Source organism: Perna viridis, chromosome 14 (genome assembly GCF_037379345.1).
Source record: "Perna viridis isolate PV_CMFRI_1.1 ecotype Kerala chromosome 14, ASM3737934v1, whole genome shotgun sequence".
Taxonomy (NCBI): Eukaryota; Metazoa; Mollusca; class Bivalvia; order Mytilida; family Mytilidae; genus Perna; species Perna viridis.
This window is the reverse complement of record NC_142458.1, coordinates 3,761,043-3,778,205: the sequence shown is the minus strand read 5'-3', so window position 1 is coordinate 3,778,205 and position 17,163 is coordinate 3,761,043. Positions and strand designations below refer to the sequence as shown.

The 17,163-nt window shown below is 32.9% G+C and overlaps 1 pseudogene; it reads left to right on the top strand.

The window, feature by feature from the left end:
* The first annotated feature begins 379 nt into the window (after positions 1-379).
* Positions 380-16,475, top strand: LOC148597777 (uncharacterized; annotated as a pseudogene).
* Positions 16,476-17,163: the final 688 nt, after the last annotated feature.

Sequence of the window (17,163 nt, the reverse complement as noted above, 5' to 3'; positions counted from 1 at the left end):
TTTTGAAACTGAAGTTAATTGTAATAAGTACATTATACATTTAACGAGGGTAGGTATGATGATGGGAATGAAAACAGCTCCACCGAGATAAAAAATGTCAGTCCAAGGCCACTTCAATGAACGACGAGGAAGCCCTCATACCACAGGAGGCTGCAGCTGGCGCAAAAACATAATTAACATCATAATACACAGGTGCAGAGGAAGAGTTGCCCCTATATACTAGTAACATACAAATACATTATTATACATGTATATATTTTGTTAATTTTAGGCACCTTTACTTGACCTTCATTCTTGACGCCCATCTTGCCCCAGTCCACGTTAAATTGCTTGACAACAAAAAATCGTTTACCATGATACACTTGAAGGATGTAGCAAAATGTTTTCAAGTAAACAACAACATCCATGTAACTTTGATGAACACACGTGTCTAAACCTTATAAATGCAACATCTTTAGCAACCACTCTACTAGCATGTAGTGAAGGACACGACACCAGAAAGTATGTCTAGGTGTAACGAAAGGAACTGTCAGAGTGTGAAAATATAACGAGAATGAAAATGGTGATTATGTCAAAGAAACACCCCACCGGGATTCAAAATGTTAATTAAAAATATACATAAAGCTATGGTCCCTGTAAAAATTCTGCAAAGAAATAAACAACAAAGTTTATGTAGGTGGTATTTTCAATGAATTTACTGCTCCTGACACCAACTATCACCACGATTCTTTTGTTTGTTTCGGACATCTCTTGTTGCATGTGTAATTGGCCTTTGAAAAAGAAGATTCTTCGCTACGGTCATCTCACCTATGTAATGTATTTTATATATTTCATATACTGGGAGGAGATAAATAAATTTGGCCCAAAACTGAAAAGCAAGCTATAGACTGTGTAAAATTGGAGTATGGGTTAACTTCATATGAACATGAAATTATACTGAGCAAATGGAAAGATGATTCTCTGAATTATTAAAAGGCAAAATACAACTAAACGAAGCTAGTGATGCTTTACATGAAAATATTCGTAAGCTCCTTAAAGATTATGAGGATCAAATGGAGAACATGACCACAGAGAATGATGATAACATGACACAAAATCATACAGTGATCAAACTGTTTAAGTATTAATTACAGAAATAAGTATAGAGGAACTTAACAGGGCTCTTAAATCAGCAAAAGCAAACAAAAGCACAGGGAAAGATAATTTACCAAATGTAATCTTGTAATGTGAAAGAATAAAGGAATTAATATTGAAACTATTTCAGAAGTGCTTCGAAAGTGGAACTGTTATTAGGACGTGGGACCTAAGCATCATATACCCAATTCTGAAAAAAAGAAATGAATATCGAGATTCCCTTAGCTATCGATCTACAAGTCTCATGTTTACTGTGGTAAAGATATTTAAGAGCATAATATGTACAAGAATAACTGAGAAAGCTACGCGTGTGTTGACCATATATACACTCTATATACAGTCTTTACGAGAAAGAAATAATAAAAAAAAAAACAATAACCTGCCTACATTTCTTTGCTATGTTGATTCTGGCGAACTTCTGAGTATTGGTGTGACGGGGAAAATTTACACAGTCATTAAGTGCATGTACAACAATCTTAAGAGCTTTGTGAAAATAGATTATATCGCAACCGACTGGTTCACAGTCTTGAAACGTTACTATTTGCTTTTTTTAACGATCTCGTTCTTGATATCAAGACTCTGAAACTTGAATTTAAAATTAACTCTTATGAACAACTAAGCATTTTATTGTATGCAGATGATATTACACTCATTGCAGAAACATAAGATGATTTACAAAAGATAGTGAAAACACTTTACAACTGGTCTACCTTATGGCGACTGGAAGTGAATCCCGAAGAGACCAAAATAATGCCTTGTAGAAAACCTGCTGTAAATTGGTTGGTTGGATGCGAAACTCAGACGTCAATTGAACATGGTACGATTATGATTGAGAGTTATTAAAATGCCTGGGAGTAGAATTCCGAAAAAAGATCTTTTCATGGGACAAACAGAATCGCCACAAAAACAGCTGGGCATCTGAGATGAAGGTAATTCTTGATAAATTTGACTTGACAGAACACTTTGTAGAAAGTAACACTCTTGGCATAAGTGAACAAAAAACCTTTCTGAATATTGTAAAGGAAAAAAAACTTCTAGGGATATGTTCAAAGAAATGGAAAACTGACGTGGCTGCCATGCCAAAACTTTGGACATACATTAAGCTAAACGATGACTTTTCACAGGAAAAAATCCTTGGCAAAAATATGTCATTAGTACAACGCACCACCATCTCAAAACTTAGGAGTCGAAATAGAGACAGGAATATATCACAGCAAACCCCTACAAGAAAGACATTGTAAGACATGTTCAAATGGTGAAGTCGAGGATGAAACGCACTTTCAATTGCTATGCTCAACTTACCGCACGGAGAGCGACAGGCAATGATTAATACCATTGAAGATAAAATTAACATTCAATAAGATGAATGTGACATGGATGAACTGTTCAAAATACTGTTAACAACGCCATATGTAGCCTGTGATGTAGCAAACTAGCTTATTTCAGCTTTAAACAAGCAGTCTTGTATAAACAGTCCTTATATCTATTAGTTTATAAATATGATATTATTGTTTCAGGACCTGTGATCATATATTCTGTAAGTGGGCCATTCCACTATATATTGTGTTCTTAGTTGAAGAATATATTATTGAATTATTTCCTTTTACTCCAAACCATATTTCTGAATGTTGAATTTAATTAATTTTACTTTTATTTTTGTTTGAAAATATAACTCTCAAATTCAGTGAATACACCTATTTATTACTTTTTATTATTCTTTTTTAAATTTGCCTCAAGTTTATTTACTCAAATCTTATTTAATGCAAAAAAGATAAATCCGATTTTCAACTTTTTCTTTTGGTGATAAAATATTTTGATTAATAACTTATTAAAAATCTTTGCTTTGTTCGACTACAACAAAAAACCAAAAAAAAACTAGACGTACATGTGCAGAAAAATACAAATGGCGAAACTTTAACTGTTGATATACATTTTTGTTGAAATTATTAGTACATTGTTGCATATGTTCATCTATAGGGTGCAAATACAAATGATGAAAGAAGTGTGAAATTTATTTTCGTTTGTATAACATGTATGTAATAGATATAGTGACACATTGGAAATACTACTTGTAATTTAGTGAATACCCTTATTTATTATTGATTCCTTTTCAAATTTGCAACAAGTTTATTTACAACATCTCACTCAAATCTTTATCAATGCAAGAAAGATAGCTCTTATTTTCTACTTTTTCTTTTGTTAATAAAATATTAAGATTAATAACCTTTCAAAAGTTTTTGTTATATTCGATAAGAACAAAAACAAGATTGTTTATAGAAAATATTATACTACTATTCTATTTAAGGTCTATCATAATAAAACTAGATGCACATTACAAATGGCGTAATTTAACTCTTGATAATTATCTTTTTGAAATTATGAGTACACTGTTGTATATGTTCATCTATAGAGTGCATGCTGAATATGAATGATGAAAGAATTGTGAAATTTATTTTTGTTGAATGACATGTATGTTATAGATATAAAATGATATATTGGAAATATTATTCTTGAACTAAGTAAATACCCTCATTTATTGTTTTTTTTTTACTTTTTAAAGTAATACATTGGAACTATTATTCTCAAATCAAGTGATTAACTTTATGTTTTTCTTTTTCAAATTTGCTTCAAGTCCGAAGTATGGTATAAATAAATAATTTGTACGTTATCTTAACCAAACAAACAAATTTCTATTTAATACAAAGAAAGATAACTATGATTTTCAACTTTCCAAAACTCTTAGATGTATTCGGTTTAGAACAAAAGATGATTGTGTGTAGATAAAATAAATAATTTTAGCCTCAAAATTGAAAGTTAAAAAAGATCTCAAATCTATTAGTATAACTGTAATAAAATGCATCATAAGCGTCTAAAGTCTGGTTGGTAAAGAACTAAAAAATATATTTAGTGTCATGACTATGTATGAATGTGATGTTATGTTATGCCAAGCTGCACTTAGTATGAAATATCTATCTATCTATCTATCAATCTATACCAGAGTCACCTATTTTCGCACACGTAATTTTCATGTTCGAATATTTCGCTTCTACCTTTATAAACGATTATAGAAATAAATGGACGGTTCATTTCAGAATAAAAGTAGTAAATTTCAAGAAATTTTACCGAGTTTTTATTACAGACTTCTATCTGCACTAGGGCATGCTCAAAATTTTGTTTTGAGTACCTGTTTTTGCGAACTGTGTCAAATTGTATTTACTGGAACTTATGACGATACTGGTTATCTTTAATCCGGAACAAAAGTTAAACCTAAGAAATAATCACATAAGATGATCGAATCCAAAAATGAAACAAAAAGGACTGAAAACACAAAAATTGTCCTATGCAGAAAACTATAACTCCAAGAATCCATGAACACTTTTGGAATATCAAAAAAAAAATAATCCCAAAAATCATTACAAGTCTAGTCCAGTCTGCTTGTGGGGTTAATATAGCATGACAGCAAATTAAAAATACATTCTTAAAGATGTTTTTTTTTTGGTTTCAATCTCATTAATGGAGAGCTTTTCTCCAGAAAGTACATAAGGACCAATGTCTTTTAAGTGTGTCATAATTTTCTTAATATGGATAGTAATCACATGATTCGCGTAATTAGGTGATGAGACCATGCCTCGGATTTCTGACATTTAAAAATTAAATGAATACATTTCAGATAATGTAATGTAAAAAATTGTGTGTTTTGACCATGATTTTGCAAAAGTCACATAACAACATAACAACACGAAGACATATCAATGATCAACATTGACATAAGGTCGAATCAATCAATGCAAGCGCACCAGACAACTTGGAAATAGCAGAAAAACACCCGAAATCGACAGAATTAGATTAAAGCAACCAAAAAACATGCTTCATTCATAAATTATTTGTTGAAAATTTTAAATTTGACCTTTAACTTGATTTCACAAAGCAATAAATCGTAGGGAGAAAGATTTGCTAGAAAATTTCAGAAGAAATCAAATCCAGAAAAAAATGAGTTCAATCGAAAATATCAACATTTATCACAGACGGACCTGCGTAAGAATATTGGTGTACCTATTTAAAAAGACCCATTTTATTTAATTAAGTATACTAGACTAAAAAACTTACAGATATTTCCAACATAAAGAAACAGTAATACCACCCTGATGCTTTGAAATGTGCCGTTATGCATTATTTTGTTGATAAATTGCAAGCATATGTTCATATCTTTACCTACACTTAGAAATCGATTGTAAAGGAAAACTACTGACCAAACTTCACGATAAACGTGATAAATTTTCATTCAGTATTGTCAATTTTCCCTTCATCTGTGGCAACACCCCTTCAGCACCTGCGTATGAATGTTCATATCACAACTCATACGTTATGCCAGAACTTGCCGAACTACGCATACTTTTTGTATCGCGCTAGAATTCTAACAAATAGGCGTTTGGAGCAGGGTTGAAGTCATCATGAACTCGTGGATCGTTACGGTGTATCCATCTCCGCTATGAAAACTGATTTGTTCAACATGTCATATTTTTTCTTTCCTCTTTCGTCTACCCCGGACTTGACTTTTTATGAGCAACTCGGCGGGTGTTTCTAGAAAAGCAAAGGACCTACCGAGTTGCTTATTTGCTTTTGTTACTTTGAATGTATTATTTTAGTTACTTTAAGTTCTTTGATGTATATGTCTGTTCTCCATGTCTGGTCTTTGTCCCTGGATTACATTCTTCTAATTACCGTTATAGCCTTGGTGCGATTGATTATTCTTTCGGTAATTATTCATGGACATGACTTGACTCATTATTTGCCCAAACCTTGTTATACGCATTTTTCTCTATTCCTTCTTAATGTTGCCCTCTCATATATTGATTGTGCCATTGCAAACAACTATTTTGAGCACACGTATATTTGAAAATATTAGATTCTTTTCTTCATAAATCAATTTCATGTGAATATAAAGAAATAATAAAAATGTGCCCTTTTACAGTGTTTAATACCTTTGTCCTTCCGTTCCCTGTATTTATAATATGTAAGTGATGATTACGCAAAGTAAACTTGATAATTACACATCCTAATTTGGTTTTGTACTTTAGAATGTGAAGGACATATATATGGTCTCTGAATGAGCCCATTTGATTAGCTTTGCCTTATCAAAAATAACTTTAATTTTTTTCTCAACCAACCCTAAACTAAACATTTGACCGCGTGATGATTAGAAAAAAAAATCATTATCAAAGAAATCCACTTCCGGTAGAGGACAAAACAAATCTTACCTGCCCATTTCTAGAGAGAAATGGACAGCTAAACTTTAAATTAAAGTAATTTCTTGTAGTAAGATCTATGACTTAGCCACTTTGATTATTGTCAAATGAGTAACTGATTGTAACTGGAAGGCGTTATGTTTGGTAGGTAGTCAAACCAGTAAGTCGAAACTAAACGGAACAGATATGGTAAAATACTTAAAAATAATTAAAAGTCAAATGATGTCACGAAACTCATTAATGACCAGCATATCCTGATTGTGGACATGCGCGTGTCTGCGGTTGGGTTAAACTAGTTTTATAAGACCTTAACCTCCCCTTTAATGTAAGGTCAAAAATGGACTGAAACAACAAATTAACAGACGATAAAATTCATTCAGTAATATATCCGATTGTCCTGTGGATAAAATTCACTCATTAATATTTTCGATTGTCCTATGGATAAAATTCACTCAGATATGTATCCGATTGTTCCGTAGATTACTATTTTTTTCAACATACGAACTATGTGCAAGTTTCTCAACAGTATTTCATAGTTTCACCACGCGATTTTGGTCCCAGACATCCATTTTGAAGTTGTTCAATATATATAGTTTTTTTAAAAAAATTTTTACAAAACATATTTCAAAAGTATACTCTTCAGAATGTAAAAAGTAATATGACGAAGGTGAAACCCTAAACGCTCCGGACGAAACATATGAATTAAAACACCCAAAGCCTTTCATGATTTTGTTTTGTAATTGGTACAGTGTGTAATCATATTTGGTTTTTATTCGGTATGCATTCTCCTATTTTCATGGTCTGAAATATATATGGGCCAAAATGTCCAGATTTTGTTATGAACTGTGGGTTGTCATGATCTGAAAAGTTTTTGGGTCGAATTGTCAGGTATTGATTACGTTATTTTCGTCAACATTCTGGTGCCATGCTTTGACCATCCCTGTCTTAGAAAAAGCTCAGATTCTATTTGTATTTAATCATCGAAGCTAGTTTATGTTTCCTAGACTGGTGTGGTCTTCAATCGCACTTACCAACTATACGAAAAATGAAGCTACCATTATACAGTTTTTACGCTCCCGAATTTACATGCACAAACCGGATATTGATGCTTTTCTGCCCATAAGTATGCAGAACTCAGTTGATGGCACGAGACCACAATTAATTTTCAAGTGCATTTCAATATACACAATTGAACAGATTAAAAAAAATTCCACCGACACAAACTGAATAAAACTTCTCTGGCCTAAAGATATGTACAAACAGGATTATATATATGTATTGTAGAGAATTTACCATCATTCTCTGAAGTTAATACATATTACCCCGGAGATGGGGTAAATATGAAAAATGAGCTGAGTTAAAAGTCATAAATTTTAACCTTCTTCCACTGAACCAAATCAAACCTTTTAGTCAGAATTGATTAATGAATAAAATCCCATGTAATTTTAACCTATTTTCTACCAATTAGTGGCAAGACTTCAGCAAATACGTTTCCTGTAAAAATATGAAAAAATATGGAAGGTATCTACTACCAAAGTTAAAACTATATTCGCATAAAACGAAAACAAAAGTGAATCAATTGTGTTCTCGTACCTAAAAATAGCCCCGTGCAGGTCCGGGTGTCAAAAGAATAGGCTTGCTGCAGCGCTAAGCTTGTCGTAAAAGGCGACTAAATAGTGCTCAGAAACCTAGCTGGGGGCTAGGCGCTATGCCCACAGAGCAACTGGGATGTGTACCCCAGGTGGTGGAATGGGGTACCCCTGGCATGTTACATGCTGGGGTTGTCAGGCTATAATACGGAAAACCTGACCGCAAACCATAGTGGTGCACCGTGTTGGGAAAGATGCCACCTTCCTTGCACGTTAAAGAACCATGCTGTGGTATTCGATAGGAGTAGGAACCTTTGCGCTCCGCCGTAGGTGGCTAAATTGCCCGACCCTACCCATCCCTCCCTTTTATCTTGTGGCAATCAAAAGTTATCGACCCTATTATCCTTGTGTTCCATTCCTTTTTTCATGATCATCGCCTGAATATAGCTGAAATATTGCTGCTCGGGCGTTAAACCCAAACAATCAATCAATCAATCGTACCTGATAATACAGCCATTTACGACGCACCTTCGGGAGCGTATAAATCCGCAATAAAACACAGCGATCAATGTAAAAATTATGGACAGGTAATAGCTCATAGAGATCGATATAAAATGTAATGAATTCCATTAAATACAACAGTCAATGTAAAAAGTAATGAGAATTAAAAACAAATCACTGGAAAAGTAGTGTAAGCAAGAGGACAATCGCAAACAGATTAAAAGAAATGATTGTTAAGAATGGCTACATGTAGCAACAATCACCATTTATTTACAAAAAAGTCTATTTTGGAAACGCCCTGAATTGTTACTTGCAATTAGCGAAGTGTTCAAAGGAATCAGTGAAGTGTCCAAAGGAACATTTTCATCACACACACAACAAATATACTGCCACCTCGCAAACATCTGTAAACCCCAGATTTTTCTAAGAGAGAAAATTATATGTATACAATTTTTTTTCAATGTTCATTCTGTTGCAGATCATTTGACTTGTTAAACAGACTTGTAATGTCAACCATGGAGAAATGTTCCAGTGAAAATATGTGTGGTACATGTAATTTATATTATAATCTTAAATAGTATTAGTGCATATAATATTTTTTTGCGATGTGATAAAGGGAACAAGACTGCAAACGGTAATAAAAACGGTGTGTTAAATTGTGTAATATTGTTTTCACAGTAGCCAAATTTTAAAGAGGTATGGTTGTGATCGCGCCAAAGTATTTAACCCCGTCGCATTTTTGCGCCTGTCCAAAGTCAAGAATTTCTGGCCTCTGTATGCCTTGTTTTCGTTTCCACCTTCATTTTATTTTTTATGTTACGTAAGTATATAGGGTCAATTATTTCGTTGTACCTTTGCATAATGATGTTTTGGGGCCAGTTACAGCCTGTGGTATGAGGATTTCCTCGTCTTTCATTGAAGACCAAAGTGTGACCATGGGCTGACAATTTCATCACGGTAGGGTGTTCGTCTCTTTAAAATATGAACCATACCTATTATCGTTATACATAACAAAGGAAATACTCCAAACTAGACGAAAGAAATAGACACATACATGTAACATGGAGCATAATCCATACTAGACGAAAGAAATGGGCACATAAGAAAGAGCACAATCCAGTCTAGACGGAAAAAAATAGACGCATAACAAAGAGCACAATCCAGTCTAGACGAAATAAGTGGGCACATAGCAAAGAACACAATCCAGACTAGGCGGAAAAAATGGGCACATAACAAAGAGAATAATCCAGAATAGACGAAACAAATGGGCACATAACAAAGAGCACAATTCAGATTATACGACCTTGGGCTGACATTTTCATAGGGTGTTTGTCTCTTTAACATATGCACTATACCTATTCTTGTTATACATAACAAAGGAGTTAATTCAAACTAGACGAAAGAAATAGACACACAATAGTTCAGACTAGACGACAGAAATAGACTCATGACAAATAACATGACCAAGACTAGACATACAAAAAATAGACGCGAAACAAAGAGCATACTCCAAACTAGACGAAAGAAAACAATCAAGACTACACGGAAAAAATAGAACTTACCAAAGGACATAAATGGGCACATAAGCAACAAACACATAGAAACAACAGTAAATGAATGGATTTCACTAAAAACTGGGAGCATGGACCAGGTGTATTAATAAGGCAAGCGTCCTCTGCTTTTCTTTTAAAGGTCGTTGGCGCTCATAAAATGCCTCGTCCTGTGAATACGAAAGAGGAAAACTATAACACAGTAAACAAACCAATTTCATGGTGTAGACAGATAAATATGTACCATAACGATCAACGAGTCCACAACACCTAAACTTTTGTAGTAATAACGTTAATCTTTAACATAAAACTTTTCAAGTAATTGTAAAAAATGTAAGAAATAAAAAGTCCGTGTATGAGTTTTGAAAGTGAAAACATCATACTGAAGGTGTTAAAGGGATGTTGTAACAATAAAAGGGAAGTTGACGAAACGAATAGGCGTTTGTTGTATTGTTTAGTAATTAGTTTTCCTTTTCCAACGATCTTTTATAGAAGTTCAAGATATGAGGTTACTACAATATTATTTTTGAGTAGATAACATTTCATTTGATGGTGTCACACTTATCTCAAATGCAGTATTTAGGAATTCTACGTATAAATTAGACTGAACGAGTCAAATCTACGGCATTTGCGTTAGATTTTACCAAAAGTTAACCAAAAAGTAACTAATATATCCAAGTAGGACAACGTAGCTTCTTTTTGGCAATTACTTTTCTCATTTAGAAGCGTGTTTGCGGTTCAACAATTAACCTATGCAATTATATTGACATCCTCTAATTTAATTTCAGAGATAAGGCGTTCGTTTGGAAAACTTGATAAGAACAAAGACAACCGATTGTCAGCAGAAGAGTTTGTCAGAGGTGGTAAAATGATTATTATGTTCACGAAAGAGGAAGCTCAAAAAATGGTAGATGGAGTAGATAATGACGATTGGTAACATATGAATCGTTAACAGTCTGGTATATGTCTGCTTTCTTAAATATCCCACCATACCAATAACATGTATGCACATTTAATATACAAAAATTGCACTAAGAAGACATAGACATATAGCAGTAATGGTTTGCAAATTCAAGTGAATGTAGGGTACGGATGGATTATAAGTGCAAATTTAGTACATTTTTTACTCCATTTCTGCGATGGAAATAGTGAGTAAAATCAGGAACAAACGATATATTCACAAGTCATTCGATTACCTACAATGCACAGGATTTTTTTTGGACACAATAAAAAGTATGTTTATTGATTTACAGGTAGCGGTTATATTGAATACGACGAATATGAAAAAACTAATGAATGCTCAGCTAATGAAACTAGACAAATTTAAAGCAATGCATTTAAAAAACTTCAAGAAATATGACGTCAACGATAACGGCTCTATAAGCTCAGTTTACCTGGGTATCAAATGACAGAAAATGATACAAAAGAACATTTCAATAATGCCGACAAAAATAGTGATGATAAAATATCTTTTAGTGGTGAGTATATCTAAAGTTATGTAAAAAAATGTCAATCAAAGTTTGTTCTTTTTTTGCACTTATTTATGCATATCAGTTACTGAACACGGCTTTATCGACTCACAAGGAAAATAGTAAGTGCAAAAAGCACAAGGAATGTAACTAGTATTACAATTTTAGAGCCCGGTTGCAGTTTGCAGACTATGAAATGTTTGTTCCGTTTTTGCTTTCTAAAATAATCTTTAGAACAATAATTATAGTAATAAAAATTAATTGCTTTTGAACATTGAGTTAAGATAACGTTTTTGGTGATATCATCTGCAATACAAAAAATAACAAATAAGTACCAAAATAAAATAATTGATCAAATGATGAGGATACATAAGACGCTGTAGCGCCTACTATAAGAAATAAAATTATCTCCCTTTAATAAACTCAAAATTGTTCCATTTTTAAAAAAAATTAAAACAATTTAATTCATCTTTGATTTTATACAAATCAAAGGGGATTTATTTTCATTTATAAATGAAATAAACAAAGTTTAAATCAATGAGTGTATGTTGAATAACGTTACAAACAATTACACATTAGTGTTATGTTTTACGCTATCAGCTGGACATATAGAGTGGAAAAACTTCGCCATAGCATACAAATATGAAGGATTTATTTTCTCGTCTGTTTATTGTTAATCTGTTGTGTGCGTGTGTTTTTTTCCAATTATTATGTAAGATGAAAGGACTTCCGATAACACAATAATTTACCATATCATACATGTAACGTTAATATTTTATGGTTAAGCATTCTAGAATCGACCAGAAAAATGTTAGCGCTTATATCTGCGCATGAATTAAGTATTGAAGCTTTAAATTAAGGAGGCATATATATATACATTTATCTCTAATGCCCGTGTAATAATTCGATGGATAGTTTCGAATTGGTGCAGTCGCGCACTTAGCCCTGTAAAGAATACCTGCATTTGTATCTTTACTTCTACATTTTATAAAACTTTAGGCAGTAAATCATTTTTGTCTCCCGTTCCGTAAAATAGCGTTTTACTTGAATCAAACTTGTATAAATTCGATGATCGTCGCGCCTCCGAGTATGTTCCGCTGAAAACAGAATCAACAGAGATGAGGCAGATATACACATAATATGTTACCGTTTTCTCGTCAACTACGTGATAACACTGCATGAGTGACTCTATATATCTTCAGAACCAGTTAAAACTCAATAATATTTCTCATGCTTAAGGACAGACAGACAGACAGACAACCGACAGATCACCGAGCAATGTATTAAATGTTTTCTGAGTGCAATAGCTGAAATATAATAAGCACGTACAAAATTAATCATTGTTGACAAACTTGCATTACAATTCCTATAACAAGGTTTAAAATATATACATGAGAAAAGTAAAAGTGGAACTTTTTCATAAGAATTTATGATTACGAATAGTACTAAATTAATATGAGAAAGTTTGAAATAAATACATCTATGTAGGTATTAACTCTCCCGCTTTTGGCTGTTTCGGCTGGAGCCTCCCAACATTTCATCATACATTTCGTAACCGCCAACGGTCTTGTCCGTCTCCCGATGGGAGCTTAAAACCTGCAGCTTTCGAAATTTTCGCTATTCATCAGTCGTAATGATGGGGATGAAAAGGAAAGTCAAGTAGCCCAAAAATGACATATCTCTGCTGATTGTATGTGTGCGAACAATTTCAACTTCAAAAATGGTCCAAAATTATTGTTAAAAATATTAAAAATGGCAATATTAGTATTTGGTTGGAGGTTGTGACACTCATATTTTAGTAAAAAATCTTCAAAATGACATATTCTGCAAATTGTAAGTGTGATAACACTTTTAATATATCATTAGTCTAAACTTATTGTAAAAAATGTTAAAATTGTCTTTATCATTTTTATGTTGATGGCTGTGATACACATATTTCAGATCACATTCTTGAAAATGAGATATTTATGGCAAAATAAAAAACACTTAAAATATCTTTAATGGTCTTATATTATTGTTTAAAATGTAAAAAATGTCAAAAAAAGTATCATATGTGATGCTTTCGCACATCAATTTCAGTCAAATTTCCCAAAAATGACATATTTCTGCAGATAGTAAGGGTGTGAACAATTTTAATTTCAATAATGGGCTAAAATTATTGTTCAAAATATTAGAAATGGCAATATAAGTATCCGGTTGGTGGTTGCGACACTGATATTTCAGTCAAAAAATCTGCAAAAAGACATTTTTTGCAAAGTGTAAGTGTGATAACACTTTTAATATACCTTTTAGTCTAAAATTATTGTAAAATATGATTGTATGGGTGCGAAAAAGTTTAATGATCTAAAATTCTTGTATAAAATATTGAAAACTGCAATATTATTATCCTTTTCGAGGTTGCGACGAATGACATATTTCTTCCAATTGAAAGGGAATCAACATTTTATTATTATTTTTTAGAAGCGCAATGAATATAATTCGTCAATATTGAAATCATACGAGTGTTTCCGACACAAAATTATTTCAGTATTAATTTTCATGAATTATTTACGTTTAGAAATGGTATGAGCGCGAACATTTTCGATCAAAGCAAATGTACTTCCGATTAATATTTAATATTTAACAAAATGTCAATGAATAATGAACTGCGACACATGTAATAATTAAAAAGTACTCTAAACAAACTTGTTTAAAAATTATTTTGATTGCTGTCATAGAATTATAATATGTACGTTGCTTGCGGAAAAAAAAATTTGTTTGATTGACCAGTCAAAATTATTCCCTCGCCTCATTCCCATTGCCGTATTCATTTACCCCATTCCCAATGCCACATTACGCATTGCCCCGTTCCCCATCCCCCATTCCCCATTCCCCATGCCCCATACTCCATGCCCCATTGCCCCATTGCCCCATGTCCCATGCCCCATTCCCCATTGCCCCATACCCCATAAAATGGGAAGTTTATCCCGTACAGGTACTGTAGGCTATTAAGCACAGATATTTACACATGAAAGTGAAAAATTTACATGTACATTCATGTTCCTCCTGAGGGGTGCATCAAAGTTCTTCATCAGAAAACAGTTTTGATCAGTGGCGGATCCAGAGTTGTAGGTAAGAAGGGGGAGGAGGGCAAAAAATTCCTTCACAGGATCATCAGTGAGGGTCACGAAGTGAGTGTTTTTCATGATTTAACACACACAATTTTTCAACATTTTATTTCTAAGGGGGAGGGGCAGGGGCCCCTGGCCTCCCTGGATTTGCAACTGTTAATATGAATACAGGTATTTTAGTCAAGTATCTACATATTGTTTGTTATATTGTGTAAGTGTACACTGAATACGAAAGAAATGTTGGAAAATTTACTTTATATACAAGAAACTTCAGCAGCAGGATTTTATACACAAAAAATGCGTAAAATTGAACAAACATTTTGCATACATTAACTTTGCAATATCGAATACACGTAGGGACATGTTTGATATGTACACATCGTAAACACACACATATATACATATAAGATTTTTCCCGGGTAGAGAAAGCAGTCTTGAACGAACTTCGTTACATAGAACTGTGCTTAATCATTTGAATAGATAAATATCCTAAGCCTTGAATTTTTTTACAGGCAAACAAAGCAAATGGCTTTTTATTTTCCTACTTTCAAAATAAAAGTAGGAGTGAGTAAAAGGCTTTATTCGCGCTTGATATTATAACAGTGTGTACAACTTTGCCGGATCGCATAAGGGAATGAAATGCGTTGAGACATTTATTATAAAATTATCTTTTGATGGCGTGCTACAGGTTTCTATATAAACACTAATGCTTATACGAGCTTATTTAAAGCATCTCATTTTTGTACTACATTCAATGCAAAAGTAAAATCAATCATAATGTAGAACAATCTTTTATGGAGGAGATTTATACGGATATTAGCGCAAACGAATATTGAAAACTATTAAAATCTATAGAATCCCACTTAAAGGACAATGACGCGGTTCGAAGTAAGTGCATGTCCATAGCAGTGGCTTTATCAAAATCGACATACGATCAAAGATTATTTCAGACTTTATTTCATTCCTTGGCATAAAATGAGATAGAAGCTCTTTTATTAATATATCTACTCTACTTGCTACAGTGTATTTAGGGTCTTAGTTTATATTACACGGATGGCCAGGTGCTTAATCATGTGACAGTGAGCTAGATCACATGATACATGTACAGGTAAAGTTGGACTTAGCCATTTTTGAAGCAAATTTAAGCGTGATTTTTTAAAGTTTTTTTTGTTAAATGCACATTGAGATCCAGCGTTAACATAAAAAATACTTTTTCATGTAGAAAGAATGAAAAAATGCACACTGTCAGTTTCATTCTTTTTTTGGTTAACGCTGGATCTCACAATAAAATAAGTGGCAGAAGAGTGGAAAAATTTCTACTTTACTTACAGAATAGCCTACTAGGCGGTTTTTGTGCATTCATTTCTCAATCGTTACTTTTTAAATTACGAACTTGAAGCATAAAATTGAAAATTTACAATATTAATTGCATTATTATTTAGTTTTCTTCCGAATTTATGGTAATTTTTTACCAATTATTTCAGTATACGGAACAATGCCTTATGGACCCTCATCCTTTATTTTGAACAATGTAAGTAAATATGCTGTACACGTGTTTCAAGGAGTAACTTCTTATCGGCAGAATTTGAGTCAAGGACTTAGGAAAATCTCACTTCAATAAACATTGTTTACAAAAATTACTCTAAACCAAAATTATCGAAATAGTAAGCAAAATCTACCGTCGAGAGGTTCTACCATGTGCAGTACAGGGAATCAAGATCCATGAGTAGATTGGAAGTTTCTTCAATTTCCAGAATTGTTTCAAACTTCAACAAATCAATAAACAGGCGTCTTGACAGCGTCTCTTAATGCTATTATTATGACTTGTGATTTCCATTTTCTGTTCGTTAAATATTTCTGTGAAGCATATATATGAAATCTTGGGAGTTTACTCAAACAGCACTGAATCCAGTTACACAATTGGTTGACTTTTTTCTGCACATTAACACGATTTATACTATTAAGTTAAAACTTTTTACAATGCTATTGTAAAAAATACACTTAGAACTGCAAATGTTTAGTGTTGAATTATTCTACTGGTTTGTCACTTCGTTCGAATTTTGTCAATCAATTCAAGTTAATATTGTTTACATTCGTCATGATTCTATGTATGTATGTGTAATCCTGGTTTTCCCACTTTTAATTGAAGGTTTATATAAACATAGGGAGATGTTTTTGTTTTAACAATTAAACTTTGTCTCTGAAATGTGAGTCTGATATTTACCTGTATTTTACCTGTTAAGTCTGGTATTTACTAGTAAATAGAGGGAACTTTTTTCAATAAATATTTACTAAACCCATAATGATTGTTATCAATAAAAAGAAGCAAACATAAAAAAAAGAAAATAACATACCCGGCCTACAACAAACAAAATCAAAATCCTACAGGATAGCCAAGGACCATTTTTACTACCATCTGATAACACAGAACCTGATGCTACTAGCTGCTGCTTACACCATTTTCTGCACGGCACATTCTATGCATGTCCATCTCTGTTCCACTCACTCTACACAGTCCGCTTTATGGTAGAAGGTTCCATGTGTCCGTTAGTTTTCACTCTACT